The sequence below is a fragment of the Hyla sarda genome, chromosome 2 (assembly GCF_029499605.1).
Source record: "Hyla sarda isolate aHylSar1 chromosome 2, aHylSar1.hap1, whole genome shotgun sequence".
NCBI classification, from domain to species: domain Eukaryota; kingdom Metazoa; phylum Chordata; class Amphibia; order Anura; family Hylidae; genus Hyla; species Hyla sarda.
Genome location: NC_079190.1, coordinates 42,915,809 through 42,943,640, shown reverse-complemented (window position 1 = coordinate 42,943,640; position 27,832 = coordinate 42,915,809). Strand labels below are relative to the sequence as shown.

The following is a 27,832-nucleotide window of genomic DNA, read 5'->3' as shown; positions in this document are numbered from 1 at the left end:
TCACTCCCAGGCAGACTTCCCCAGCAGGCACCACGTCACTGATGCCTGCTCGGGGGGACTTCCGCCCTTAGTTCATCTACACAGGGTGCCTCCAGCTGTTTCATCACAACAACTCCCAGCTTGCCCTGACATCTATTGGCTGTCAGGGCATGCTGGGAGTTGTAGTATTGAAACAGCTGGAGGCACCCTGTGTAAATAAACTACTAGTTACATGCGGCGCTAGCCCGTCCCCTCCCCTCCCCCCCCCCCCCCCCCGCCATGCCCCGTTCCCTCCATCACAACACCCTCCCCCCCCCCATTACACTTACTACAGAGTCCGGCAGCGGGCGTGCAGGGACAGCGGCGGCGACGAGGCGGCGGTGTGAGGTGGTTTTTTGCGCCCCCGTAGATCCATGCGTCCGCTCCTCCCCCCGTGGCAGAGGACGCGATGTGCTGGAGGAGTGGCCTCCCAGCCTGTGGCCGGGGAGCCAATGCGCTCGCTCCCTGTCTGTCTGATTGACAGGCAGGGAGCGAGCGCAGACTGAATGAAAAAGGACCGATGCCCGGCCGCATCGGTCCTTTTTCAGGCGTGACGTCACGCCAGGCTGTAGCCGGCCACTAGGAGGGAGACCCCTAGTGGCCGGTTTTCAAATGTAAATTAAACTATTTTAATAAAAAAAAAAATAATAATAAAAGTATATTAGAGATATGATGTAGTACATAAGTACTACAACATATCAAAAAATAAAGTTGGTGACAGTGCCCATTTAAGGACCAGGCCATTTTACACCTTAGGACCAGAGCGTTTTTTGAACATCTGACCACTGTCACTTTAAACATTAATAACTCTGGAATGCTTTTAGTTATCATTCTGATTCCGAGATTGTTTTTTCGTGACATATTCTACTTTAACATGGTGGTAAATTTTTGTAGATACTTGCATCCTTTCTTGGTGAAAAATCCCAAAATTTGATGAAAACATTGAAAATTTTGCATTTTTCTAACTTTGAAGCTCTCTGCTTGTAAGGAAAATGGATATTCCAAATAATAAAAAAAAAATTTTATTCACATTTCTAATATGTCTACTTTATGTTTGCATCATAAAATTGACGTGTTTTTACTTTTGGAAGACACCAGAGGGCTTCAAAGTTCAGCAGCAATTTTCCAATTTTTCACAAATTTTCAAACTCACTATTTTTCAGGGACCAGTTCAGGTTTGAAGTGGATTTGAAGGGTCTTCATCTTAGAAATACCCCACAAATTACCCGATTATAAAAACTGCACCCCCCAGAGTATTCAAAATGACATTCAGTCAGCGTTTTAACCCTTTAGGTGTTTCACAGGAATAGCAGCAACGTGAAGGAGAAAATTCACAATCTTCATTTTTTACACTCGCATGTTCTTGTAGACCCAATTTTTGAATTTTTACAAGGGGTAAAAGGAGAAAATTTATACTTGTATTTGTAGCCCATTTTCTCTCGAGTAAGCACATACCTCATATGTCTATGTTAATTGTTCGGCGGGCGCAGTAGAGGGCTCAGAAGCGAAGGAGCGACAAGGGGATTTTGGAGAGTACGTTTTTCTGAAATGGTTTTTGGGGGGCATGTCACATTTAGGAAGCCCCTATGGGGCCAGAACAGCAAAAAAAAAACACATGGCATACCATTTTGGAAACTAGACCCCTTGAGGAACGTAACAAGGAATTAAGTGAGCCTTAATACCCCACAGGGGTTTCACAACTTTTGCATATGTAAAAAAAAAAAATATTTTTTTCACTAAAATGTGTGTTTCCCCCCAAATTTCACATTTTTGCAAGGGTTAATAGCAGAAAATACCCCCCCAAAATTTGTAACCCCATCTCTTCTGAGTATGGAGGTACCCCATAAGTTGACCTGAAGTGCACTACTGGCGAACTACAATGCTCAGAAGAGAAGGAGTCATATTTGGCTTTTTGAGAGCAAATTATGCTTGGGGGGGCATGTCACATTTAGGAAGCCCCTATGGTGCCAGAATAGCAAAAAAAAAACATGGCATACCATTTTGGAAACTAGACCCCTTGAGGAACGTAACAAGGAATAAAGTGAGCCTTAATACCCCACAGGGGTTTCACGACTTTTGCATATGTAAAAAAAAAAAAAAAATTCCACTAAAATGTGTGTTTCCCCCCAAATTTCACATTTTTGCAAGGGTTAATAGCAGAAAATACCCCCCAAAATTTGTAACCCCATCTCTTCTGAGTATGGAAGTACCCCATAAGTGGACGTCAAATGCACTACGGGAGCGCTACAATGCTCAGAAGAGAAGGAGTCACATTTGCAAATTTTGCTGAAATGGGGGGGACATGTCGCATTTAGGAAGCCCCTATGGTGCCAGGACAGCAAAAAAACCCACATGGCATACTATTTTGGAAACTGCACCCCTCAAGGAACATAACAAGGGGTACAGAGAGCCTTAACACCCCACAGGTGTTTGATAAATTCATTCAGTGGGATGTGAAAATGAAAAATTTAATTTTTTTTACACTAAAATGCTGGGGTTACCCCAAATTTTTCATTTTCACAAGTGGTAAAAGGAGAAAATGTCATTGTAAATGTGTAAATACATTTCTTTGGAGTAAGGATATACCTCAAGTCTGGGCGTAAACAGCGTGCACACCGGTCTCAGAGGTGCCGGAGATCAGTCAGGGTCCTAGAGCTTTGGCTTTCTCCTATGGAGCCAGAACAGGGGGACATTACATGGTGTAAATAACTGGGGTACACTAAGTAACTAAAATGGGGTACAGTGGGACATAAAATTATAAAACAGATTATTCCCAGAATGATGACCCAGAGCATAGCCAAAACAAAAAAATATGCCCGCCCCAAACCCTATGCTCTGAATCATCATTCTGGAATGTGATGTGTGTGGCCGTCCCTAACTTGTTGTCTCAAATGAGCACCCCGCTCAGGTGGAGAGAGCGCTGCGCATTTGAGGCAACATAAAAAGTCCCCGATGATAGTGACTCAGTGACCCATGACCCATTTTTTATTAAAAAAAATTCCCCCAGAGGTCTTATCATTTTTTTTTTTTTTTTTTTGGATTAAATATTTTTTGGGGCAATTTAGTGGTTTTATGGGGTTAAAACTTGGAATGTACTCTGGACTTGGTACATTTGGGTCAAATTGTGGAAAATTAAAATGGAGAGGGAAAATTTAGAACTCCATGGAAGTGTGATACTCCCTGAAGCAATCCTTAATGCAGAGGCCCGGATTATCTGGGCAAGTAACACACTCTGCATCTTTTCTGGGCTCATCCCTTCTTTCCAGTGTGGGGGACCTCACCTGGAAAGTGTTGGCCTGGGACGATCCTGGCACCTATTACTTCAGTTCCTTGGGAAGTCCGGCCTGCTCTTTCCCGGTCGCCAAAAATCAGGACCTTTAGGACTTCTTCTTGGAACTGGAGGAATGTCCCTGTGTTGCCAGCGTACTGGGACAGCACAAAAGCGTTGTACATGGCAACCTGTACCAAGTAGACCGCAACTTTCTTGTACCATACCCGTGTTTTCCGCATGGCGTTATATGGCTTGAGGACTTGATCAGAAAGATCAACTCCCCCCCATATACCGATTGTAGTCCAGAATACAATCGGGCTTGAGGACCGGTGTTGTGGTACCTTGCACAGGGACAGGTGAGCTGCCGTTGCCATGAATAGTGGTCAGCATAAGGACATCCCTCTTATACTTGACCAGCAACAGGTTTTCATGGGCAAGGGCACGGGACTCACCCTTGGGAATAGGTGTCTTAACAAAATTTAGAGGGAGGCCTCTCTGGTTTTTCCGCACGGTCCCACAAGCGGACGTGGATCTGGCGGCAAGGGATGTGAAGAGAGGGATGCTGGTATAAAAGTTGTCCACGTACACGTGGTAACCCTTATCCAGCAATGGGTGCACAAGCTCCCAAACGATTTTCCCGCTAACACCCAGAGTGGGGGAACAATCTGGGGGTTCAATACGGGAATCTCGTCCCTCATACACTCTAAACTTGAGAGTGTACCCGGAGGTACTCTCACAAAGTTTATAGAGCTTCACGCCATACCGCACCCGCGGTAGTGTGTGTGTGTGGGGGGGGGGTTATGTACTGTGTGTGTGCTTGGTGTATACTATATATAACGGTGTGTGATTAGAAATCACACACCGTTATATGGGGGGAAAAAAATGCTGCAGCTAAAAAAAAATGGGGGGGGGGGGGGGTAATGCAGCGCTTTGAACCCCTAATAGGGCCCGGGTCACACTGAAAAACTGCAGAAGACCCTTGGGGACCTATTAGGGGGGGGGATTTTTTTTTTTTACTTTATTTTTTACTATTTACCCTACCTTTCCCTGGGCTGTATGCTTTCCCTGATCTATGGGGGGCTTCTTTTCTTCTCTGGGGCTCCAATCTCGGCAGAGGGGGGGGTCCCCGGCTTCCTCCAGCAGCTCTGACCGCTGACTGAACTCAGCCAGCCGCGGGAGCTGCAGGAGGATGCTGTTAATAGCCAATAGCAGCGATCCTGGGGGGGGTGGCGAAATCGCCACCTCCCCATAGATACAGTGGGTGATAGGGGGTGTATCATACACCCCCCGATCACCTTGTATCTCCGGGTCAGCGGGTCACACGTGACCCGCATCGCTGGAATAGCCGCAAATCGCATGTGTGAATTCACATGCGATTTGCGGCAATCGCCGACATGGGGGGGTCTAATGACCCCCCTGGGCATTTGCACGGGATGCCTGCTGAATGATTTCAGCAGGCATCCCGGTCCGATCCCCGCACGGCGGGGACCAGAACTGCCCATGACGTAAATTTACGTCCTTGGTCCTTAAGACCCAGGGTGTCGGGACGTACCGTTACGCCATGGGTCCTGTAGGGGTTAAGGGGTTAAAGATTTTGGGGTATGGTTAGAATTTCCTGTAGGTAGTCCAGGGTGACCAAATGTTACAAAACTTAGCATGCAAACCATATTCCCAGGCAACCAACCTAGTTGCAGGCTGTGGAGGTTGTGACGTCATAGCCAAGCCATCTCGTGACGTCACGCCAAGCCCCCTCAATGCAAGTCTATGGGAGGGGGTGTGGCAACTGCAAGGGGCATGGCCGTCACGTCACCAACCCCTGCAGCCCACACCCAGCGTTTTGAACAAAATGTTCTGAAGACTGGGGTACTCCGGTGGAAAACGTTTTTTTTTTTTTTTTAAATCAACTGGTGCCAGAAAGTTAAACAGATTTGTAAATTACAGTGACCCCCCCCCGACCTACGATGGCCCCAACATACGATCATTTCAACATACGTTGCTTTTGTATGTTGGGGCCATCGCATAAACGGCTATCCGGCAGCGCTGACTGCTTCAGCTGCTGCCAGATAGCCGTTTACGGTGCCCCGTGTGCTCCGGTGATGGTCTCCTACCTGTCCTCGGGGCTCCGGCGCGTCCTCTTCGGGATCCCCTTCATCGTCGGCGCTCTCCAACGTCGTCATCGCGCACGTCGTCCCGTCATCCAATAGGAGCAGCGTGCGGCGTAGCGACGTGATGGTGTGGACGTGAGAGCGACGATCCCGAAGAAGCAGAGACGTCCGGAGCGTCGGGGACATCGCGGGGACGCGGCGACAGCGATGGAGGGCGACATCCAGGGCAGCGGTGACGGTCCGGAGCGGCGGGGACAGGTGAGTACAGCTTCCTATACTTTGCACAGATCCCTCAACAATCGATGGTTTCAACAAACGATGGTTTATTTGGAATGGATTACCATCGTATGTTGAGGGACCACTGTACTTCTATTAAAAAATCTTAATCCTTCCAGTACTTATTAGCTGCTGAATACTACAGAGGAAATTCTTTTCTTTTTGGGTCACAGAGCTCTCTGCTGACATCACGAGCACAGTTCTCTCTGCTGACATCTCTGTCCATTTTAAGAACTGTCCACAGTAGGAGAAAATCCCCATAGCAAACATATGATGCTCTGGACAGTTCCTAAAATGGACAGAGATGTCAGCAGAGCGCACTGTGCTCATGATGTCAGCAGAGAGCACTGTGTTCCAAAAAGAAAAGAATTTCCTCTGTAGTGTTCAGCAGCAAATAAATGCTGGAAGGATTAAGATTTTTTAATAGAAGTAATTTACAAATCTGTTTAACTTTCTGGAATTAGTTGATTAAAAAAAAAAAAGTTTTGGTTCCCATGCCTTGATAAAAGGGATATTAGTTTGAGTGTCTATGTTTTCCAAAACTAAGAATTTATATATCAAGCAAGCAGTACGTCGCTGTACCCAAAGGACCAGGCAGCAGTGATGCAGTTTTATTAATATGCAAATTAGGTAGCTAGGTGCATTACTTTACCCCCAGGTTCCCTGACAAGCCCTCCCACTCCTGTAACAATTCCTTCTCATTAATATGGAGCCATCCCTCCGCAGTTACAGAACCTAAATACAGCCCAGTAACGATCCAGGGAGGTAGTTACTGGGAAAGTGCAAGATTACAGAGTGGCCTTTAGAATACGTCACTGCGGAGGTGTAGCTCCATGTTCATGAGCAGGTATTACAAGACATTTTGTATGCATTCTTATGTTTTGGCTATGTTTTTGCTACGATTTTCCAAAATTGTGGTAAAAATGATTTGCACGTTTGTAGTAAAATAGGGCAATTTTGTGTATATCTACTTTATATTCTGATACCATAAAGGTAGCAGCAGTATGCAGATATAGCTGGGTGGGAAGGTATATAACTACCATATATCCTGATACCATAGGGGTAGCAGCGGTATTCAGACAGAGCTGGGTAGGAAGGGGTCTGTGAGCAGCCCAAAGAGATCTGATAGTTGATGATTTAATCGTGTAGTTCACAGGTAGTCAGCTGACCTGGGACAGACACATTAAACACTGATGAAAAAACACTCCATGAAAAACTGATATAATAGGGCAGATTTACTAGAATTGAGTTGGGCCACCCTGTCATTTTAAAACACTACCAATTGATTTTAACTACTGAGTGACAGCGGCAGAGCACAAGATTGCATGCTTGCATGCAACTCAATGTATTCCTGTGGCTGCAGCTGTAGCTTGATAAGTAAAATTAGTATTTATTTATTTATATAGCGCCTACAGATTCCGCAGCGCTTACAATTATGGGGTACAAACAAAGACAAGTATCAGACATAATATTACACAATAACTATTTAAACAAGAGGTGTGGGGATATATTGAGGATATGTTGGGGATATATTGAGGATATGTTGGGGATATGTTGGGGATATGTTGGGGATATGTTGAGGATATGTTGGGGATATGTTGGGGATATGTTGAGGATATGTTGGGGATATGTCAGGGATATGTCGGGGATATGTTGAGGATATGTTGGGGATATGTCGGGGATATGTTGGGGATATGTTGGGGATATGTTGGGGATATGTTGAGGATATGTTGAGGATATGTTGGGGATATGTCGGGGATATGTTGGGGATATGTTGGGGATATGTTGGGGATATGTCGGGGATATGTCGGGGATATATTGAGGATATGTTGGGGATATGTTGGGGATATGTCGAGGATATGTTGGGGATATGTTGAGGCCAATTAGAGACTGTTATAGGCCTGTCTGAAGAGATGTGTTTTCAGGCCACGTTTGAAACTATGGATGTTGTTGTTGAGTCTGAGGGATTGAGGGATAGCATTCCAGAGAACCGGTGCAGCACGAGTGAAGTCTTGGAGACGGGAGTGAGAAGTTCGGATTATAGAAGATGTTAGTGTGAGATCATTAGCAGATCGGAGAGGACGTGTAGGATGGTAGACGGAGATGAGAGAGGAGATGTAGGGAGGTGCAGCATTGTGGAGAGCTTTGTGTGTGAGACTGAGGATTTTGTACTGTATTCTGGACTGAATTGGTAACCAGTGTAGTGACTGGCACAGGGAGGAGGCGTCGGTGTAGCGGCTGGAGAGGAAGATGAGTCTGGCTGTGGCATTAAGGATGGACTGGAGAGGAGAGAGTTTGGAGAAAGGAAGGCCTATTAGTAAAGAGTTACAGTAGTCGAGGCGGGAGTGAATCAAAGCAATAATGAGAGTTTTAGTAGCACTGTAATCAATAAGTAGCACTGTAAAAAGTCAATGTAGCCCGGCCTTAGTTGTAGACTGTGTAAGGCTGGGTTCACATCACGTTTTTGCCACGTTTTTACTGTTTTCAATCCGTCTTTCTAAAGAACACCGTATGGCAGAAAAATGGATGGAACAGTATGGGAAAAAGTAAACCGTATGCGTTTTTAAACGTTAAAAAAAAACATATGCGGTTGCAGTACGTTTTTTAAACCGGAGACAAAAACGTGGTCAACCATGGACGTCAATGGGAAACGCACATATATACAGTTCCATACGGGAAACCACATACGGTTTTTACTTTGCACATGCGCATTTGCATCCTAAAGTCCCCACCCAACCCCCTTCCCATTAAAAATGGACAAAATTATCAAAAACGTATGTTTTTTTTAAAAATAAAAACGGACGGAACTGTATGCACTTTTAAAAACAGTATACAGTTAAAAAAACGCATACGGTTTACTTTTCCCATACTGTTCCATCCGTTTTTTGCCATACGGTTTTCTTTGGAAAAACGGATTGAAAACAGTATGGCAAAAACGTGATGTGAACCCAGCCTAAATTTGTAAGACTAGACAGTCCAGTCTTACGTACACTCTTTTATACAATAAATTTAGTAGATGTTTAGACAATGACTTACATTGCTGCAAAATTTTGCACCCAAACGCTTCTTTCCCAGCGAGCTACAGCTTCTTGTGGATCAAGGTGCAAACATGTTACGTAACTGTGATGCAAGTCGTGTAAATGAGTTTGATCAATATAAAATCTGCCCCATTCTATCAGTTTGGGAATTAACTGAACTATAGCGATTACCTTGGGATCTATTGCAATTATTGCCTGTAGCAAAGTAAGTAGTACTTTCCAAAGAAAATACACCGCAAGGTCAGTGGTCGCGTTGAGTGTAAAATGGCTATGGCCATTCATTCACTCCACACTATTGCATGTCTGCTTGTTTGTTTTTTTTAATATCATAACGTCATACTGGATCCGATGAAGAGGCACAAGCCTCGAAACACGTCGTGATTTCAAATTCTATCCAATAAAGTCAAACACGTATGCTATAATAGTTACCATGTGTCAAGACTCCAGTGGTTTGTGCCCAACGTCTGAGACTTTTTCCTCTACTCCATGTATGATTCTACATCGGCAGACCCAGTATCCAGTACTGATCCCCAAAGCCCGCACCACATGGCTGTAACAGACTTTCATAAGGTGAGCAGTTTTTCATGAGGGGTATTTTCTTCATCCCATCATTGTGGATAGAAACACTGTCCTATAAGAAGCTCTACTGCTTTTTTCTGTACATGCTGTAAGTGCAATTTTTTTTTTTTTTTACCATTTTGTGTAACTTCACTAAAAGGTAAACTGTAAAAAGTAGGTTTTGCTTATAATGTGCTATCATATAGTTTAACAGTGTATCACAATATACTAGCAGATGACGCATGTGAAGAAGAATACTATTAAAGGGGTACTCTGGCCCCAAGACATCTTTGCCCCTATCCAAAGAAAGATGGTGGTTTGAATTTTTTTTCCAGTATTTCAAGGGGGTACGCCAGTGAAAAAAAATTTGTCAAATCTACTAGTGCCAGAAAGTTATACAGATAAGTAAATTACTTTGATTTAAAAATCTTAATCCTTCCAGTATTTATCAGCTGCTGTATGCTCCAGAGGAAGTTGTATATTTCCTTACAGTCTGACCACAGTGCTCCCTGCTGCCACCTCTGTCCATGTCAGGAACTGTCCAGAGCAGGAACAAATCCCCATAGCAAACCTCTCCTGCTCTGAACAGTTCCTGACATGGGCAGACGTGGCAGCAGAGAGCACTGTGGTTAGACCAAAAATAACTACACAACTTCCTCTGGAGCATACAGTAGCTGATAAGTACTGAAAGGATTAAGATTTTTATATAGAATTAATTTACAAATCTGTGTAACTTTCTGGCAATAGTTGATTTAGAAACATTTGTTTTCCACCGTTGTACCCCATTTTTATCACAGCAGTCATTAGATACGTTTTAGTTTTCCTTAAAATTGTGCGCAGCTTTACTGTTTGCAGTACAAACAAAGAGAATCCAAATTGGCACCTACTATTGTATACGACCCTCATGTTGCCTACTACTCATTCCCTGTACTGGAAAATATATTAAAAAAGGATCACGGGTAAAAGAAGATATAAAATGCACTAATTTAGGTGCATGATGCATTTTCTGGTGTAGTCTTGCTATGAGATGGCGAGATGAAGAGAAATGTGCCATATAGGTTATGTGACTTGCCCCAAATGTCATGTGCCCTGTCAGTTTATTTGCTTGAATCCGCGCCATTCACGCCAACTCTGAAGTGCCAGGCTGACACCATTGACCAATCCCTAACGACTTTTCAGGTTTGTAGTTCTTTCACCTTCACTGCAAATGATGCTTGTTGGGAGGATTTGGATTGAAATTGGATACTTTCTAAGAAGCGATAGGAGCTCAAGGTTGTATATTCTGATAGATTGCAGTGTTTTGGAACACAGTCTTCTCTTTCAATGCTTGTTTACATTTTTGTTCTTCCTTTGTAGACTAGACGTTGTTGGTTAAAGGGGTACTCCGCTGTTAACATCTTATCCCCTATCCAAAGACTCTAAACAAATGTCGAGTGCAGCAGGGAGATCGCCGGGGTCCCCAGTGGCGGGACCCCTATGATCAGACATCTTATACCCCATCCTTTGGATAGGGGATAAGATGTCTAGGGGCCGAGTACCCCTTTAAGCCCTGTCAGTTATAAGGTGCGTCCTCCATGGATTGGACTTGTTTTTCCAGCACATCCCACAGATGCCTGATGGGATTGAGATGTGAAGAGTTTGAAGGCGAAGTCAACAACGTTAGGCTGCAGTCCTCATTCCTTCAGGCATTTTTTTTGAGACCCCCTAAAATTAAAGTTTGCGGCAAGCTTTTGGATTCACATTCTTCTCGTGTGGGTGTATCTTCCCAGCAGTATATATGCTGGATGTGAGGTCTGTGTGTTCAGGAGAGTTAGCTGTAGCTGCTCTGTTTTGTCTCTACATTTGTACACAGTCCACGTGAGTCTCCCCTGCAATATACCTTTTGTGTGCTTTCCTCCCTAACTACAGTTCCGGCTGTACACATGATCAGGAGGAGAGTCCAGCCACAAGGTAGGTTATGTATAATCTATTTGGTATTTAAGGAAGGTAAACAGGTAATACAGGTACAAATATGCTTGTAAACACATTCGGTCAGTCAATGTTAGCAATCCATATGGGGTAAAAACATGCAATAAATAATAGATGATCACCTAAATTAGTGTTTACTTCCGGCCGGAAGTGTGGGAGTCCCACTTCCAGTAGACATGTGCACAACTAAAAATTTTGTTTAGTTTCAGGGTTTTTTTCGGATAAAATTTTTTTCGGTTCTGTTAAACCTTCGGGATACAGTAATTCATTTTATTCTGTTTTCGGATGTATTCGTATATATTTTTTCGGTTCTATTTGGAAACTGTTCGGCTTTCGGATTAATTTATTTCGGATCTATTCGTTATACATGTCGTTAGTTTTATTTTAGTTTTTATGGTTATTGGAGATGGAGATTCTTTTTTAATAAAATTTCCATTAAGTACCATTAAAAAACTAAAATAAAAAAGATTCAGTAGTGAAGGAAAAATTGTATCTTATGAAATTTATCTTTTTTATAACACATTTTTTATAAATTTTTAAACAGGGATCAATTTTTGTGGGCGGGCAGGGCACTAAAAATGTAGCCGACATTAATAAAAATGTAGTACTACACTGTTCCATGATGGGAGTTGTAGTACCTGTACTAATTGACAGATCGCCGATGTTCGTTGCAATCCTCGTGTATAATGTATAGATGCAGCCGGCTGCTCTTCTAAGGTCCCCTGCACTGCCGTATATATACACTGATTCATATTTCCCGCAGAGAGCTGTGATTGGCCAGATGTTTCCAGCCAATCACAACTCTCTGTGGGATATATGAATATGTGCATATATATACGTCAGTGAAGGGGACCATAGAAGAGCGCCGGCCGCATCTATACATTATACAGGAGGATCACAGTGGGTGTCAGGAGTTACATCTGCTGTGATCTTTTCTTAACTGCAGGTACTACTACTCCCAACATGGAGCACACTCTTCTCCATGCTGGGAGCTGTAGTACCTGCATTAATAGACAGATCGCAACAGGTGTCAGAAGTTACACTAGCTGCGATCTGTCTATTAATGCAGGTAATACAGCTCCCAGCATGGAGAAGAGTGTGCTCCATGTTGGGAGTAGTAGTACCTGCATGTAAGAACAAATCACAGCGGGTATCACTACTGACACCAAATGTGATCGTCCTGTCTATTGTAGAGATGGAGTAGCTTTCTCCTGCGCTCGCATCTCTGCACTATACTCCGGCCGTCCACTCATATTTCCCTGTGAGAGCTGTGATTGTCTGCAACCATCCTGCCAAGAACCACTCTGGGCGTAAAATATGAATGAGTGATGTTCTATTCACATCACTGGCCGGAGTATAGAGCAGAGATGTGAGCGCTGTATAGAGCCGCTCCGCATCTCTACTATATTATGGACGATCGCATCAGGTGTCAGACTGATACCCGGGGCGATATGTCTATTAGTACAGGTACTACCACTCCCAGCATGGAACAGTCTGTTCCATGCTGGGAGTAGTAGTACTACCTAAAAAAAATTTAAAATAGAGGGGGAAAAAAGTGAAACACACACACTTTATTAAATGGTCCCTTGCTTCTAAATGAAAATGAATTTTGGTTTAACAAAAATAAAATTTGTTTTTCACAATTTCGTAGGCATGTACAATTTGTTTTGTTATGAATTAGGATTCATTCAGATGTAAATATTTTGTACATTCTGATCAATCCGACTGTACGAAATATGAACAATTCGGACAAAAACTAATTACGGCCGAAACGAATTGCATAAGCCTAACTTCCAGTATGCCGCGGGCATTAAACAGGGGACATACTAATAAAGAGTGCAGGGCAGTATAAGATAGGAGTATGATAGCATAGGGGGAGAGAATAAGGGAATATTAGAGAAAAATAGAAATAGTGGAAATTTTGTAGGTTACGTTCCGTGAAACGCAGCGTGCGTTCCACGTTGTGTAAAGGAGGGCGGATTTACTAAGAGTGGCGTGCAATGGAACGCAGTGTGCGTTCCAACGGGAAATAGGTTGAAATATACCTAGTGTCTAGGTCTCTATAATGTGGGCCTATTGTAGAAATAGGTGTATAAGAAATAAATGTATATATTAATAGGACCTATTGAAATGGTATATATGTGAATCAATAAACTAAGGGTGTATAGGTCGAAATTAATGTATAATAGAATGAAATGGATAATGCATGAATGGAACATGAGGGGAAAGAATGAAGATAATAGAATGAAAGATGAATTAATGGATGAAAATAAATGGGTAATGAATGTATGAAAAGAAGTAGATACACTGCTCAAAAAATAAAGGGAACACTAAGAGAACACATCCTAGATCTGAATGAACTAATCGTAGGAAATACTTTCGTCTTTACATAGTTGAATGTGCTGACAACAAAATCACACAAAAATGATCAATGGAAATCAAATTTATCAACCCATGGAGGTCTGGATATGGAGTCACACTGAGGAACTCATCTCGGCACCCAATGGCAGTCAGGCTACCTCTGGCAAGCACATGGAGGGCTGTGCTGCCCCCCCAAAGAAATGCCACCTCACACCATTACTGACCCACCACTAAATCGGTCATGCTGGAGGATGTTGCAGGCAGCAAAACGTTCTCCACGGCATCTCCAGACTGTCACGTGCTTAGTGTGAACCTGCTGTCATCTGTGAAGAGCACAGGGCACCAGTGGCGAATTTGCCAATCTTGGTGTTCTCAGGACAAATGCCAAATGTCCTGCACGGTGTTAGGCTGTAAGCACAACCTCCACCTGTGGACGTCGAGCCCTCATAGCCCCCTCATGGATTCTGTTTCTGACCGTTTGAGTGGACACATGCACATTTGTGGCCTGCTGGAGGTAATTTTGCAGGGCTCTGGCAGTGCTCCTTCTGCGTCTCCTTGCACAAAGGCAGAGGTAGCGGTCCTGCTGCTAGGTTATTGCCCTCCTACAGCCTCCTCCACGTCTCCTGATGTACTGGCCTGTCTCCTGGTAGCGCCTCCATGCTCTGGAGACTACGCTGACAGACACAGCAAACCTTGCCACAGCTCACATTGATGTGCCATCCTGGATTAGCTGCACTACCTGAGCCACTTGTGTGGGTTGAAGATTCTGTCTCATGCTATCACTAGAGTGAAAGCACTGCCAGCATTCAAAAGTGACCAAAACATCAGCCAGGAAGCATAGGAACTGAGAAGTGGTCTGTGGTAACCACCTGCAGAACCACTACTTTATTTGGGGTGTCTTGCTAATTGCCTATAATTTCCACTTGTTGTCTGTTCCATTTGCACAACAGCATGTGAAATTGATTGTCAATCAGCGTTGCTTCCTGAGTGGACAGTGTGATTTCACAGAAGTGTGATGGACTTGGAGTTACATTGTGTTGTTTAAGTGTTCCCTTTATTTATTTATTTTTTTGCAGTGTATATTAAGGATATAGGCAAAAATAAGAAAAAAGAGAATATGAGAGTATTGACGGAAAATAGAAATAAAGAGACAAGTCATGAGAAAGAAAGGTAGTGGAAGTGGGCATATTGACAAGGAATGCAAAAAAGGATATATGTGCCATAAAATAGAACCTCCATAGCGAATCTGATGGTCAGTTGACCTAAATGAGAGATATCTAATTAGTTTAAGGTATAGCATGTTCAAGACAGTTGCATAATATCATATTCAACGTTAAGTCCTCTAGGTTCGAAAATTTGGAGGGTATGGATCCAATACGCCTCATGTGTCTCAAGGGTCTTAATCCTGTTACCACCTCGTCTTGGTTAAGGTATATGTTCTAATACCTGAAATCTCAATTGCACTATGGTATGTCCTGCATTTAGGAAGTGGTGGGGAATTGGTAATAGCTCTTTCTTTCTGCAAATTGTCGACTTATGTTGAGAAATGCGGTCTCGCACATGTTGGGTGGTTTCACCCACATATGCGAGACCGCAAGGACACTTGATCAAGTCAACCACGTATGATGAATCACATGTGTGGTAGCCTTTGATGTGGTATGGTTTGCCATTCAATGGGTGGTATACCTTATCTCCTTTGGTGACAATATTACACTGAATGCAATGCAAATAAGGAAAGGTACCGTTTTTCTAAAAGTCTCAATTGTGAAGCGCTGCCTATGTCCGCCCTTATAAGCTGGTCTCATATGTTCATTGGTCTCTTGAAGCACGGCATGAATGCCTGTTGGAATTCTGGTATGTCGGGGTCGGCTGAGTTGAGTAAGGGCCAATGTTTGCGAATGATACCATGTACACCATAGGAAAACGGGTGATATGTGTGTGTACAAAGGGTATGCGTTTTTTGCTGAGATGCTTATTTCTGGGGTTGCTGGGGTTGTAGGCATTTTCTTCGTCAGTCACTATGCGTTTAACTCGTTCAAATTGTGGCCCTCATTTACTAAGAGTGTTGTGTAGGTTTGTTTGTGGGTTTTAATTCCCTACAATTTATTTTCCACGGTATTTACGAAGGTTTCCCTACATTTTCCACTTTCCCTACACTTTGCAATTTTTACACATGCTCTGATCTGTCTGGTTTTCCTCAATTCAAATCCACCACATTTTATGTGGAAACCTTAGTAAATATGTTGGGTTTTTGTAAATATATCGGGAACACGCCCCTTTTCAGAGACCATGCCCCTTTTCACGGCCACCACGCCTCTTTTTCGGTTTTCTTAGCAAAATGGAGAGTTAGTCAGGGTTTTTTCAATTCTGGCGCAAATTCTGGCACAGACAGAATTTCTGGCGCAATGCAACAGAATCTGATGCACAACCGGACAAAACATGTTGATTTTGCAATAGTAAATGAGGGCCAATGTGTGCATGTATGTATGTATGTATGTGTGTATGTTCCAGCATCATGTCCAAACGGCTAAAGATATTAACATGAAACTTGGCACACATGTTACTTCTATGTCAACAACAAACATAGGATAGGTAATTTAACCCTTACTCACCCCCATTTGCCAGGGGTGGGGTTTTAGTTTAAAGTCCCATACAAGTCTATGGGAAATATATGTTACTTCATAACTTCCAAACGGCTGGAGATATTTCGATAATATTTGGTCACATGTTACTTATATGTCCACTTAAAATATAGGATAGGTAATTTAACTCTTAACTATCCACATTTGTGAGTGTCGGGGTTTTTGTTTAAAGTCCCATGCAAATCAATGGGAAATGTATGTTCCCACATAACTTCCGTACGGCTAGAGATATTTCAATACCTGGTACACATATTACGAGTCGGGATAGGAAGTCGGGATAGGAGGACGGGATAGGAGGTCAGGATAGGAGGTTGGGATAGGAGGACAGGATAGGAGGACAGGATAGGAGGTCGAGATAGGAGGTTGGGATAGGAGGTCGAGATAGGAGGATGGGATATGAGGTTGGGACAGGAGGTCGGTATAGGAGGTCGAGATAGAAGGTCGGGATAGGAGGTCAAGATAGGAGGTCGGGATAGGTGGTCGAGATAGGAAGACGGGATATGAGGACAGGATAGGAGGTCAAGATAGGAGGTCGAGATAGCAGGTCGGGATAGGAGGTCAGGATAGGAGGTCGAGATAGGAGGACGGGATAGGAGGTCAAGATAGGAGGATGGGATAGGAGGACAGGATAGGAGGTCGGGATAGGAGGACAGGATAGGAGGTCGGGATATGAGGTCGGGATATGGGGTTGTGATATGACAAAAATATATGAGGATGGAATATGAAGTCAAAAGCTTCCTCCTCTGTTGATTTTCAAAAGCTTCCTCCTCTGTTGATCACGTCCAAACGGCTAAAAATATTAACAGGAAACTTGGCACACATGTTACTTATATGTCAACAACAAACATAGGATAGGTGATTTAGAGGGGTTATCCACCATAAAGTGATTTTAGTACGTACCTGGCAGACAGTAATAGACATGCTTAGGAAGGATCTGCACTTGTCTTGGGGCTAAATGGCTATGTTGTGAGATTACCATAACACTGTGGCTAGCTTTTTGTGATCTGGTATTTCCTGTTTGATTTTTCTTTTTTTGACAACAAATCCCATAATTCCATTTTCCTCCCTCCCACACACCACCCACCCCACCCATTGAAGCATAAATGAGCTGCATCCATTCAAAAGACCTGTCGTTTTCAATCAGGGTGCCTACAGCTGTTGCAGATTGATCTCTCTCCCACCAAGCAATCCCTCCACCCATTGAAGCAGACAGGCTCCCTGTCATCAGCTGATTAGTGAGTCAGGTCTCGGCCGCATTGCAACCTGGGAAAAATCTGAGACAACAGTCATTTTGTATGCTGGTAAAAATAAATATTGGAGTGAAAATCACATAAGAATTGTGAGAAAGATATAGAGAGAGAAAAGGACTTTTTGGGAGCGGGTACTAGTTCTCTTTCATATAACCATAAATCTCAGAAAGAATTATTCACTTACAAGACCACTCACTAGCTTCAAAGGCATTTTCTCAATAATTTTTCTTTAGGCGGCCGCTGCACTCTTCTTCTGGCGGAAGAACCTTCTATCCACCCGATTTGAATAGTACTAAAACAAAGGCAAAAAAACGAGGAACGGACACACCTGTGCCAAAAAAAATTCTGTTATGTTTGATCTACTATTTTTTTTAAACACACTTACTTCACCGAGGGGAGCTAGGTATAATCTTGCTCCCCTCATGCCGGCAAGCTTGAATCTCCTTTCGTTACGTTCCTCCGATATTTAACCTTTGAACTCAACTTCCATTCAATCTCAATCCACCTGGAGGATTGGTTGATTAACACATCAAGGATCACTCGGTATATTACAAGGTGAGAAACATTTATTTGACAACTATACAAGGTGTCCGACACCTTGCGGAGTTTCCTCCTTCCTCAGGGACTACTAACAATTACATTTACTAGCTCTATATACCCTTCAGGTAAAACCCCACCCCCGGACATGACATAATAACATCTTCACATATCTATAAAACATCAATAAAAAACATTAAAATCATACCCTTTCTAGCATTTCATTTAAACTTTTCGACACCAAAGTATCCAATTTAAAAATATAATAGCTTTCTCTCTTGCAAAGTATAGAAAATCTATTTAATTTCGCCTCTATCTGTTCTATGGGAAAAAACAACAGGAGATCTGGGTCTGCAATTATGGGCTATGGCAAAATGCCGGGACACACTATGTTTGGAATACCTATGCCTGATGTTGAACTTGTGCGACGCAATCCTTTTTCTTAGGGATTGTGTAGTTCTCCCTACATATTGAATTCCACACGGACATTCCAAAACATAGATAACGAAATTAGAATTACAATTTAAAGCTGTCTTAATCATAATTTCTTCTCCGGTGGACTTACTTTTTATAACCTTCACACCATGCTGGATAATCTTACACGTCCCGCATTTTTTATTTTCACATTTAGAAATGCCCTTTTCACTCTGTGCGTTTTTTCTATTATTTTTATTTTTTATGCAAGGATAAGATGGAGCAATTTTTTGACCGATAGTTTTAGCTCTCCTGTAAATGAATTTTGTTTTTTTTTTACCCATATTACCCAGGGCTTCTATTAAAAAAGGGTCGCTCTCTAAAATATTCCAATGCTTGAAAAAAAAATGTTTCTATTTGTTTTGCATTGCGAGAGTAGCGAGAAACAAAGGCTGTACTGTAATTTTCTTTTTTCTTTTGTTTATTATCTTCCTTTTTCTTAAATTTCAGCTTTTTTATTTGTTCCACTCGATCTATTTCATTCGCTTTTTTTCTCGCTCCTTTTATTATCTGTATCGGGTATTTTTTCTCTAGAAAACGATCCTCTATTATTTTTGCTTGTTCTTCAAAAATCTTTTTTTCTGAACAATTTCTTTTTATTCTAGTTATTTGACCGAAAGGTATATTTATTTTCCAACTTTTTAAATGCTCGCTTTTAAAATGGAGATATCCATTTGCGTTGACTGATTTAAAATGGGTTTGACTCTGAAGAACATCTTTTTTTATATAAATTTCGAGATCTAAAAAAACATTTTTTCTTTATTAATATTTTCAGTAAATTTAATACCCCACTCATTCAGATTCAACATATTAAAAAAAATCAGAAAAATCTTCCTTAGTCCCTTCCCAGATCATAAAAAGGTCTATATAACGCTTAAAATATTTAATATTCGAATAAAAAATACTATTTTCAATTTAAAAAAAATCAAAAACCCCCATTAATAAATTTGCGAAAACAGGTGCGCATTTCGCGCCCATTGCTGTACCCTTTCTTTGTAAAAAAAAAACTCATTGTTAAAAAATTTTTTTTTTAGTAAGTATAAAATCTAAACTATCGATTAAAAAGGCTTTCTGTATATTTGACATTAAAAGATCTTCCTTTAAAAACTCAGCAATCACTTCCACTCCTTTTTGTTGAGGAATATTACAATATAGGGAAACAACATCTAATGTCACCAGCCACAAATCTTTTTTTCCATCCTATATTTTCTATCTCTGAGAGTAACTGTCCAGAATCTCTGAGATAGGTAGGTAGTGATGTAACATATGGCTGTAAAATACGATCTACATATTCCCCTAGGTTGCAGGTCAAGGAATTAACTCCAGCAATAATCGGTCTTCCTGGGGGGGCCGTCAGATTGTTTTGAATTTTAGGTAAAATGTAAAAATAAGGTGTTGCTGGATTGTTATTAAATAAATATTCTTTCTCTGCTTTGTTTAATACCCCCTCGTTAAAGCCTCTTAAAATTTAATTTTCCAACTGTTTTTTAAAAATATCCATGGGGTCTTCATTAAGTCTTCTGTAATACTCAATATCATTTAATATTTTTAAAAAATCCGACGGCCCCCCAGGAAGACTGATTATTGCTGGAGTTAATTCCTTGACCAGCAACCTAGGGGAATATTTAGATCGTATTTTACAGCCATATGTTACATCACTATCTACCTATCTTAGAGACTCAGAGATAGAAAATATAGGATGGAAAAAAGATTTGTGGCTGGTGACATTAGATGTTGTTTCCCTATATTCTAATATTCCTCAACAAAAAGGAGTGGAAGTTATTACTGAGTTTTTAAAGGAAGATCTTTTAATGTCAAATATACAGAAAGCCTTTTTAATCGATATTTTAGATTTTATACTTCCCAAAAAATTTTTGGTTTTTAACAATGAAAGAAATTTTTACAAAGAAAGGGTATGGCAATGGGCGCGAAATGCGCACCTGTTTTTGCTAATTTATTTATGGGGGTTTTCGATTTTTTTTATTGAAAATAGTATTTTTTATTCGAATATTAAATATTTTAAGCGTTATATAGACGACCTTTTTATGAACTGGGAAGGAACTAAGGAAGATTTTTATGATTTTTTTAATATGTTGAATCTGAATGAGTGGGGTATTAAATTTACTGAAAATATTAATAAAGAAAAAATAGTTTTTTAGATCTCGAAATTTATATAAAAAAAGATGTTCTTCAGAGTCAAACCCATTTTAAATCAGTCGACGCAAATGGATATCTCCATTTTAAAAGCGAGCATTTAAAAAGTTGGAAAATAAATATACCTTTCGGTTAACTAACTAGAATAAAAAGAAATTGTTCAGAAAAAAAGATTTTTGAAGAACAAGCAAAAAATAATAGAGGATCGTTTTCTAGAGAAAAAATACCCGATACAGATAATAAAAGGAGCGAGAAAAAAAGCGAATGAAATAGATTGAGTTGAACAAATAAAAAAGCAGAAATTTAAGAAAAAGGAAGATAATAAGCAAAAGAAAAAAGAAAATTACAGTACAGCCTTTGTTTCTCGCTACTCTCGCAATGCAAAACAAATAGAATTTTTTTTTCTCTAGCATTGGAATATTTTAGAGAGCGACCCTTTTTTAATAGAAGCCCTGGGTAATATGGGTAAAAAAAAACAAAATTCATTTACAGGAGAGCTAAAACTATCGGTCAAAAAATTGCTCCATCTTATCCTTGTATAAAAAATCAAAATAAAAATAATAGAAAAAACGCACAGAGTGAAAAGGGCATTTCTAAATGTGAAAATAAAAAATGCGGGACGTGTAAGATTATCCAGCATGGTGTGAAGGTTATAAAAAGTAAGTCCACCGGAGAAGAAATTATGATTAAGACAGCTTTAAATTGTAATTCTAATTTCGTTATCTATGTTTTGGAATGTCCGCGTGGAATTCAATATGTAGGGAGAATTACACAATCCCTAAGAAAAAGGATTACGTCGCACAAGTTCAACATCAGGCATAGATGTTCCAAACATAGTGTGTCCCAGTCTTTTGCCATAGCCCATAATTGCAGACCCAGATCTCCTGTCGGTTTTTCCCATAGAACAGATAGAGGCGAAATTAAATAGATTTTCTATACTTTGCAAGAGAGAAAGCTATTATATTATTAAATTGGATACTTTGGTGCCGAAAGGTTTTAATGAAATGCTAGAAAGGGTATGATTTTAATGTTTTTTATTGATGTTTTATAGATATGTGAAGATGTTATTATGTCATGTCCGGGGGTGGGGTTTTACCTGAAGGGTATATAGAGCTAGTAAATGTAATTGTTAGTAGTCCCTGAGGAAGGAGGAAACTCCGCAAGGTGTCGGACACCTTGTATAGTTGTCAAATAAAGGTTTCTCACCTTGTAATATACCGAGTGATCCTTGATGTGTTAATCAACCGATCCTCCAGGTGGATTGAGATTGAATGGAAGTCGAGTAACGAAAGGAGATTCAAGCTTGACGGCATGAGGGGAGCAAGATTATACCTAGTTCCCCCCGGTGAAGTAAGTGTGTTTTAAAAAAAATAGCAGATCAAACATAACAGAAGTTTTTTTGGCACAGGTGTGTCTGCTCCTCGTTTTTTTCCCTTTGTTTTAATAAGAATTGTGAGAAAACCGTCACAGGTACAGACACTATATTATGAACTACACTAACTTTACAGCCCCTGTAGCATAGTCAAATAAAAAAAAAATCCTGGAATACCCATTTAACCCTTACCCACCCCCATTTGCGAGAGTCAGGGTTTTACAAGTCTATGGGAAATATATGTTACTGCATAACTTCCAAACAGCTTGAGATGTTTGTATAATACTTGGTCACATGTTGCTTATATGTCAAATAAAATATATAATAGTTAAATTAACCCCTAACCTGCCCTCATTTGTAAAGGATGGGGTTTTTGTTTCAAGTCCCATGCAAGTATATAGGACTTCTGGTGCCTTACTCCACAAGCTCCACTCTGCTTCTCCTGGTGAATGCGTCAGTCCGGCTGGTAAGCCACACCCTCCCTGCATGCCATGTCCTATTTCACAAAGACATGCGCACCTTTAAGCCACACCCCTTTTATTTTCAGCTTACAATATCTTTACCACAACACAGCCCCACCTGAGGATGGGATATGAGAATTAGAAATGAGGATTAGCTATGAGGACGGCATATGGGGTTGAGATATGGGGTCGGGATATGAGAACGGGATATAGAGATGGGATAGGAGGTTGGCATATGAGGTCAGGATATGAAGACAGGTTAAAGGGACGGAATATGGGGTCGAGATATGAGAACAAAATATGAGGACAGGATATGTGGTCGGAATATGAGGAGAGGATTTTGTGTCGGGATATGAGGAGGGGATATGGGGTCAGGATTTAGGGATGGGATATCCCATTTCTTTTCATCCCTTCATTCATCTTTCATTCTATTATCTTCATTATTTCCCCTCGTGTTCCATTCATCCATTACCCATTTCATTTTATAATACATTCATTTTTACCTATGCACCCTTAGTTTATTGATTCACAAATATACCTTCTTAATAGGTCCTATTAATATATACATTTATTTCTTATACAGCTTCTATTTCTACAATAGCCCCACATTATAGAGACCTAGACATTAGGTATATTTCAACCTATTTCCCGTTGGAACGCACATTGCGTTCCATTGCACGCCTCTCTTAGTAACTCCACCCTCCTTCACTCAATGTGGAACGCACGCTGCGTTCCACGGTACGTAACCTACAAAATCATCCACTATTTCTATTTTTCTCTAATATTTCCTTTTTTTCTCCCCCTCTAATATCATTCTCCTATCTTATACTGTCCTACACTCTTTATCTATTAGCTTGTCCCCTGCCGAATGCCCGCGTAATACTGGAAATGGGACTCCCACACTTCTGGCAGGGCGCTTCTTAATGACGGAATCTATCACCATAGCCGCAAGAAATTGGAGAGTGCCATATTTCTCTCTTTGTATGACCATTCACACTACTATCAGAGCCTCCATTTCTATTTACATTTGCAATTAGAAAATTGCTTTATTTCCCATTCAGGAAACAAATCAACAATTACAAAAGTTTTTAAAAAAATTGTCTTTACAGGATGCATTATCCTGTTAAAGAAAACACTTGACATGTACGATGTTTGGGTGGGTGGTACGTGTCAAAGTAACATCCATAGGACCAGTAGGACCCAAGGTTTCCAACAGATCCTTGTCCAGAGAATCACACTGCCCCCTGCTGACTTGTTTTCTTCTCACTCTGCATCCTGGTGCCATCTCTTCACCAGGTAAGTAACACACACTGGCCATCCTCATGACTGAAAAGAAAACATGTTTCATCAGACTTGGCTGCTTTATTTCATTCTTCCATGTAGGCACTCTTGAATCTCTTTTGATAACCACTGTATACTATGAACACACCAGGATCAGACACCTTGGGAGATGGTCTGATCCTGTTATCTAGCCATCACAGTTTGGTCTTTGTCAAAGTTGTTCCGATCCACACATTTGGACATTTTTTTAAATATATAAATTCCAGGAAGTTCACTTAAAGGGGTACTCCTTTGCTAGACATCTTATCCCCTATCCAAAGGATAGGGAATAAGATGTCTGATCATGGGGGTCCCGCCTCTGGGGACACCCGGCGTTCTGAACATTAATGTTTAGAATGGTGGGTTTGGGCGGCCATGGGCATGATGTCACGCCACGCCCCCTTGTGATGTCACACCACGCCCCCTCAATTCGTGTCTCTGGGAGGGGGCGTAACAGCCATGACATCATGGCCACCGGAACTCAGCGTTCTGAACATAATGTTCTGACCGCTCGGTCTCTTGCACAGAGATTGCGGGGGGGGGGGGGGGGGGGGGGGGGGGGGTCCCAGTGACCAGGTAATTCTATTCACTTAACCATCAGTGGTTATGAAATTGTGGTATGGTGGCAGGGTGTGGGGTGCAGGACAGATGTTGTTATCCTAGGGGCAGATGGTATTAACCCCTGTCACGATGCCGGCTGGCAGGAGGTGGATCCTCTGTGCCAGAGAGGGATTGGCGTGGACCGTGCTAGTGGACCGGTTCTAAGTCACTACTGGTTTTCACCAGAGCCCGCCGCAAAGCGGGATGGTCTTGCTGCGGCGGTAGTGACCAGGTCGTATCCACTAGCAACGGCTCAACCTCTCTGACTGCTGAAGATAGGCGCGGTACAAGGGAGTAGACAGAAGCAAGGTCGGACGTAGCAGAAGGTCGGGGCAGGCAGCAAGGATCGTAGTCAGGGGCAACGGCAGGAGGTCTGGAACACAGGCTAGGAACACACAAGGAACGCTTTCACTGGCACGATGGCAACAAGATCCGGCGAGGGAGTGCAGGGGAAGTGAGGTATACATAGGGAGTGCACAGGTGAACACACTGATTAGAACCACTGCGCCAATCAGCGGCGCAGTGGCCCTTTAAATCGCAGAGACCCGGCGCGCGCGCGCCCTAGGGAGCGGGGCCGCGCGCGCCGGGACAGGACCGACGGAGAGCGAGTCAGGTACGGGAGCCGGGGTGCGCATCGCGAGCGGGCGCCACCCGCATCGCGAATCGCATCCCGGCTGGAGGCGGTATCGCAGCGCACCCGGTCAGTGGAACTGACCGGGGCGCTGCGGGAGCGAGAGTGTAGCGAGCGCTCCGGGGAGGAGCGGGAACCCGGAGCGCTCGGCGTAACAGTACCCCCCCCCTTGGGTCTCCCCCTCTTCTTGGAGCCTGAGAACCTGAGGACCAGATTTTTATCTAGGATATTGTCCTCAGGTTCCCAGGATCTCTCTTCAGGACCACAGCCCTCCCAGTCAACCAAAAAGAAGGTTTTTCCTCTGACCTTTTTGGAGGCCAGTATCTCCTTTACGGGAAAGATGTCTGAAGAACCGGAGACAGGAGTGGGAGAGATAAGTTTAGGAGAGAAACGGTTGATGATGAGTGGTTTAAGAAGAGAAACGTGAAAGGCATTAGGAATACGAAGAGAAGGAAGGAGAAGAAGTTTATAAGAGACAGGATTAATCTGGCACAAAATTTTGAAAGGACCAAGATAGCGTGGTCCCAATTTGTAGCTGGGAACACGGAAGCGGACATATTTAGCGGAGAGCCATACCTTGTCTCCGGGAGAAAAAATGGGGGGAGCTCTTCTTTTCTTATCAGCAAACTTCTTCATGCGTGATGAAGCCTGTAAGAGAGAATTTTGGGTCTCTTTCCATATGGTGGAAAGATCACAAGATATTTCATCCACAGCGGGTACACCAGAGGGCAAGGGAGTAGGGAGGGGGGGAAGAGGGTGACGGCTGTACACCACGAAAAATGGGGATTTGGAAGAAGATTCAGAAACTCTGAAGTTATACGAGAATTCGGCCCATGGTAGAAGATCTGCCCAGTCATCCTGGCGGGAGGAAACAAAATGCCGTAAATAATCACCCAGGACCTGGTTAATTCTTTCTACTTGCCCATTGGATTGAGGATGATAAGCAGAAGAAAAGTTTAATTTAATCTTGAGTTGTTTACAGAGAGCCCTCCAGAATTTAGACACGAATTGGACGCCTCTATCCGAGACGATCTGCGTGAGCAACCCGTGAAGACGAAAAATGTGTACAAAAAATTGTTTTGCCAACTGAGGCGCAGAAGGAAGACCAGGAAGAGGGATGAAATGTGCCATCTTGGAGAATCGATCAACGACCACCCAAACAACAGTGTTGCCACGGGATGAGGGTAAGTCTGTAATAAAGTCCATACCAATCAGAGACCAAGGCTGTTCGGGAACAGGCAGAGGATGAAGAAGACCAGCGGGCTTCTGGCGAGGAGTCTTATCCCGGGCACAGACAGTGCAGGCTCGCACAAAATCCACAACATCCGTCTCCAGAGTCGGCCACCAATAGAAACGAGAGATGAGTTGCACGGATTTCTTGATGCCCGCATGACCTGCGAGATGGGAGGAGTGACCCCATTTGAGGATTCCGAGGTGTTGGCGTGGAGAGACGAAGGTCTTCCCTGGAGGAGTTTGCCTGATGGAGGCTGGAGAAGTGGAGATCAGGCAGTCAGGAGGAATGATGTGTTGCGGAGAGAGCTCTACTTCCGAGGCATCCGAGGAACGAGAGAGAGCATCGGCCCTAATGTTCTTATCGGCAGGCCGAAAGTGAATTTCAAAATTAAATCGGGCAAAGAACAGAGACCACCTGGCCTGGCGAGGATTCAGCCGTTGGGCAGACTGGAGATAGGAGAGGTTCTTGTGATCGGTGTAAATAATAACTGGAAATCTTGATCCCTCCAGCAGATGCCTCCATTCCTCAAGTGCTAATTTAATGGCTAGTAGCTCTCGATCCCCGATGGAGTAGTTCCTCTCCGCCGGAGAGAAGGTCTTAGAAAAAAAACCACAAGTAACAGCATGCCCGGAAGAATTTTTTTGTAGAAGGACCGCTCCAGCTCCTACTGAGGAGGCATCAACCTCCAATAGGAAGGGTTTAGATGGGTCAGGTCTGGAGAGCACGGGAGCCGAAGAAAAGGCAGACTTGAGCTGTTTAAAGGCGTCTTCCGCTTGAGGAGGCCATGACTTAGGATTGGCATTCTTTTTGGTTAAAGCCACGATAGGAGCCACAATGGTGGAAAAATGTGGAATAAATTGTCTGTAATAATTGGCGAACCCCAAAAAACGTTGGACAGCACGGAGTCCGGAGGGGCGTGGCCAATCTAAGACGGCAGAGAGTTTGTCTGGATCCATTTGTAGTCCCTGGCCAGAGACCAAGTATCCTAGGAAAGGAAGAGATTGACATTCAAACAGACATTTCTCCATTTTGGCATAAAGTTGATTGTCACGAAGTCTCTGAAGAACCATGCGGACATGCTGGCGGTGTTCTTCTAGGTTGGCAGAAAAAATCAGGATATCGTCCAGATACACAACAACACAGGAATATAAGAGATCACGAAAAATTTCATTAACAAAGTCTTGGAAGACGGCAGGGGCGTTGCACAGGCCAAAGGGCATGACCAGATACTCAAAGTGTCCATCTCTAGTGTTAAATGCCGTTTTCCATTCATCCCCCTCTCTGATGCGGATGAGATTATTAGCACCTCTTAAGTCCAGTTTGGTAAAGATGTGGGCACCTTGGAGGCGATCAAAGAGTTCAGAGATGAGAGGTAGAGGGTAGCGGTTCTTTACCGTGATTTTATTAAGACCGCGGTAGTCAATGCAAGGACGTAGGGAGCCATCTTTTTTGGACACAAAGAAAAATCCGGCTCCGGCAGGAGAGGAGGATTTGCGGATAAACCCCTTTTTTAAATTTTCCTGGATGTACTCAGACATAGCAAGAGTCTCTGGGGCAGAGAG

General features: G+C 42.6%; 1 protein-coding gene across 2 annotated transcripts in view; it reads left to right on the top strand.

Moving 5' to 3' along the window:
• LOC130358413 (sarcolipin-like) overlaps positions 1 to 27,832 on the top strand; it is a 161,404-nt gene that overhangs the window by 23,223 nt on the left and 110,349 nt on the right. The window contains exon 1 of one of the 2 annotated variants that reach the window (XM_056561630.1): positions 11,108 to 11,216. The exons of the other annotated variant lie outside the window; for it this stretch is intronic. The gene's annotated coding sequence lies outside the window, so the exon portion shown is untranslated. Of the gene's footprint in view, positions 1 to 11,107; positions 11,217 to 27,832 lie in introns of those variants that run through there. 2 annotated transcript variants of the gene reach the window in all.